Genomic DNA, 4996 nt, shown 5'->3' with positions numbered 1-4996 from the left:
AAGAGATATTCATGTTTTAATGAAAGAAGAAAACGGAATTAAAGGAAAGGAATTATTTTGTTTAGAAAATAATTACTTGTCTAGAATTAAGGCCAACATCCTAGATGTTTACTATAAGTTGGAAAATTTTATTATGGTCTTAGCCAACCTACCATCAATTTGTGTAAAGAAATTTTATTTATGCAAAGGACATCTTGCGATAAGAAGTGATTATGTGAACTTACTATGAAAGTGATATAAAATAAATTTGTGAAGTTGTTTTGAGATCCAAGGTCAAACTAATTTAGAATCTATATTCCACAAGTTTGATTACTTTTTTGGGCCATGAGCTCTTCTTGTAATTGGAAGTGGATGTTTGGGTAGTAGACTCATCTTGCATCTACTATAATACAACTCCTAACAGGATTGGCACAACTCCTAACAGGGTTGGAATCTCCTAACAAGAATTCAAAGTATCCTAATAGGGACTCCTCATACTAAATTTTCTCATTGACCCATAACAAGGTCCATCCTCTAACAAGGAACTTACATATCAGTATATTATCTAGTGGATATCATCCCACCAAGGTTTTCCCTTGGCCACAGTTTACCTAGTTAGAAAAATATGGTGTTATGAATTATCTTTGTGCATTGTTACAATTACTATTCAACATTATTTTATTACTTTGTTATGTATGGTTTAAAATAAGAAATAATATCTAGTTGATGACTAAAGTATAACATATATACATACAAACAAAAAAAAAAAAAAAATTATATATATATATACCTAAAAGCATTGGAGATAGCAAAAAATGGATATTCATTCATTTTTTAAAGTTTGATGAACATAAAAATATAAAATTTAACTAATAACATTAGAGAGGATAAAAAAGGACTATTCATACATTTTCTAAGTTTGATGAGTCAGATGCCTATTGGTCTATGCACTTGTAATCAAAATAGTAGACTCCATTGCCAAAAATAATATGTGGGGTTGAATATGACCTTTTTGAATATTTTAAAATCTTTAAAGAGTTTTGATCAAAACTAAATTAGTAAACTTTTATCCAAACTCTCTAGCCCGAGATTGGGGTTAACAAACCATGTTTGGGCTTGGTAGTTTTGATAGAAACTATCCGGGTTGTTTTGATGGAAACTAGCTAGGTAGTTTCTATTGAAACTATATACATTACGTGTTTTGATAGAAACTAAATATTTTCTATTGAAAAAATTATAAAACATTCTATAGAAAGTATGAAAATAAAATTTCATTGTTGCATAATTTTGGAGAAATTTCTTCCTACAAAAAAGTGTAACCTAGTAACGTGGTTTCACCCTTAGCAGAAAATGTTGCAACAATACCAATAGACAATGTAATGATAGGTCTTCTATGAATAATATATTACAATTTTCTAATCATTGGTCTATACAATGTCTGATTTACTTCAATAGAATCATCATTCTTTGAAAGTTGATGTCGAATTACCTTATGTGTTTAAAATGTTCTTGATGTCCAATTACCTAACAATAACTTACTTTTAAATTCATGTTTCAAGTATAGATTGCTATTATTATTAGTTCTTGCAAAACCAGTATTCACCAAATAAGTATGTAACCTTTCATACCATCCTCTTTGGGCTTGTTTCAAACCATATAATGCATTGTGTAGTTTACATACCATGGTTTTCTTTCAAAGCTCATCAAATCCTTCAAGTTGTTCAATGTAGACATCTTCATCTAAATTTCTATTTAGAAATGCAGATTTCACATTCATTTTATATATATTAAATACTTGTTAAAAAGTATATGTAAATAATGTCCTTACTCCTTCAAACTTTGCATATAGTTCAAATGTTTCTCCATTATCATTTCCTTCCTCTTGTACATATCCTTTTTTACCTACTTTGTTCCGATTACATTCTTGTCTTTTGGCCTAGATAATAGTGTGAATGTATCATTCTTTTCAATTTGATCAATTGCCTCATCTATATCTTTTATCCAATCTTCACTCTATAGAGAATATTTAACTAATATAGACTCAAACTCACATAGTAAACCTATATCACTCTTCAAATTTTTTCTTGTTATGACTTCCAAATTATTGTCTCCAATGATTTGGTCTAGTTTATTGTGTCTTCCTAGATATTTTTCTACTTGATGTAGGTTCATATATTTTTTTTTTTTAAGGTAATTCACTAGGTCTAGCTTGTTCACCTTATGCAAGTTTCTCCCATTATAACTTGGCATTGTGTATCTAGTGTTTAACCTCCTCTCTAGGTAAATTTACTTCTATAGCCTAATTCTCAACATCATGCTAGGACTCAATAGAGCTTGTTTGCTAATATTCTACATTGCTAGTCTATTGATACTCATCCACCTCTTTCTTTGGGTTAGGTAAGGTACTAGGTTTTTCTTCTTAAATGTAAAAAGAGTTTCTATAATCTTCATGTTCTTTCTTTCATTCTTATTTATTTATTTTTAGTGTTAGCATTTAGACACGTGTATGAATTTTTCTATTGGAATTTCCCAGGAATATACTTTCACCACTCTTTGCATCAAGTTGTCCTTTCATATTTTAAGATGTAAGATTTTCTTTGAAAAACTTTGAAATATTTGACATTAGGTGCATATTCATACTATAGTTGAAAAGATGTTTTGTTTGTACCTTTCTTGACTTAAACTTGATTAATTCTATAAACAAAATTACTTGCATCTTCTCTCCAATACTTTTGTGAAACATTCTTTCTAGCCATTAGTGTTTTGTATAGTCCATGGTTAATCTATTTCTTCTTTCATCTATCCCATTCAACGATGGAGTCATAGGCATACTCATTTTTATTTTTATCCTTTTTTCATTATTGAATGTATTGGATTCATTTGATATGAATTCACCTCCTCTATCTGATCTTAAGCCCTTTAGACTCTTTCCTATTTTCTTTTAAACTCTAGCCAAATACCACATAAACATTTGAAAGGCATCAATTTGTCTTTAAGAACCATCATTGTCATATTTCTAGAGGACTCATCAAGAAATATATTTAAGTATATGTCACCATAATAGATTTTAACTCCATTAGGACCACTTAAATTAGTATGTACCAACACCAAAATATTGTCGAGTATACTTGTCCTTCTCATGAAACTAGAATTAGTAATTTTTTCAATTTGACATTTTTGCATATCACCTTATGAAGTTTTCTCAATCTTTGCAATCCTCTTACTCTCTACATATTATTAATTCTTCCCAAATTATCAAACTTCACAAGACATAACCTCTTATGTCATAAAGAAACATCCTTAAATTGTCAAAATAGATAAGTATCACCACATACCAATCTAGATAGAACATGTTACCTCTTGCTTCCATTATACTTTGAATTAGTTTATTATTAGGATTATAGATTTACATCAAATTACTATTTTTGAATCCAACTCATTAGGCTGAACTATTCAACTCTACCATCGTCAATATATTATATTTCAAACCATCAACCGAATATGAATTATCGCAACTTATCTTATCATTCAATATAATTTATCATTTACCTTAAGATAATATGGTGCATCATTTCCAAAATTGATACTACTTCCATTTTAATTTTCTATCTTTTGAAACATTCTAATGGCACAATTCATATCATGTAAGAAACCACTATCAATTGTTCATCTATCTTTATTTTTCACATTTTAAATTAGAGCACTTTCTCATCTTTAGATCAAATTCATCTTTCATTATGACATAAACAACTCCTTCATCATTTTCATTAGAGTCACTCTCAGAACAATCTTATTTGGCAATGTTGTTGAGATAATGGGTGTTGCACACATTGCATAATATTCTTATATTTTATTATTTTATTTTATTATGTAATGTTGTGCCTAGATGGACGTGCAACATGTAAAGATTCCCATGGAATATTCTTGATGAGTTGTATTGTAACATTGTGATAATATTTCATGTAATTATTTAATATTGGGGAAAAGAATTAAATGTCCAATATTAAATGTGGGGTCAGTGGGTTAGGTAGCACATGGTTTATGTAATACCACTTAGTGGTTTTGTGGGACTTGCTACTATATAAGCAGCCACAAGTGTAGTTGTTGTAGACAAGAGAGAAGAAAGAGAGAGAGTGACAAGGAAAAGACAAAAGGCAAGAGTCGAGCGGGACAAGGCTTGACAGGTTAGCCAAGGGAGCATTTGTGAAGGTTGAAAGCATGGCATGGGATGTGTGGATTCATGCTTGTTCACATAGTTTGTTCGGTTGTGGCTATGGCCATGAAGGCTTCCATAGTTGTATGGCAATGGTGTTTTTGCTGAACAATACATGATGATGGATGCTTTTGGAGGCTAGGTTTTTCCCTTGATGAGGGTTTCCCAAGGTATATCTTGTGTCACATTTTATGGGTATGTTGTCTATTCTCTTGCATGTGGATTTTAATTCCGTGTTTATTTTAGATCTATTATGGGTTATGTGGAAACGGTTATATTTTTTATTGCCAAGTTTCCTTACAAGTGGTATCAGAGCTATGGTTTTATTATTGTAACCCTAGATTGAATCCATGGCAATGCATGAGAGGATAAAAGAAAGGACAAGATATATGAATGATTTATTGCAGATCTGAGGGTTTTGGGTTTGCTGTTATGATGGGATGTTAAAATATTTGGGCATGGGAAATTGTTGGACAAAAAGGTTTTTTCGGATGTTTCATTTAAATGAGGGTTTTGGGGGGTAGCATGCAGAAATGACCCCCTGGGTAAAAACAGACCTCACCATTGGATCCGGGTCGACATTTCCATAAATTTTGATATATAATATGCCCTAGTTTGGCCATGTTCAAAGGAAATGAAAGAGTTTTTTAGTTTCAGCCCATGATGGCCGTCAAATTTAATCCCGTCAGAATTTTCGTCACTGAAAAAATTAAAAATGAAAAATCGTACTGAAAATGGTAAAAAGACTGTCTTAGTAAAATGGCCATAACTTTCTCTCAGAATATCGGATTTCAAAGTTCTTAT

The sequence above is a fragment of the Cupressus sempervirens genome, chromosome 7 (assembly GCF_028749045.1).
Source record: "Cupressus sempervirens isolate cs-2001-9-10 chromosome 7, ASM2874904v1, whole genome shotgun sequence".
Classification (NCBI taxonomy): domain Eukaryota; kingdom Viridiplantae; phylum Streptophyta; class Pinopsida; order Cupressales; family Cupressaceae; genus Cupressus; species Cupressus sempervirens.
This window is presented reverse-complemented; position numbering follows the sequence as displayed.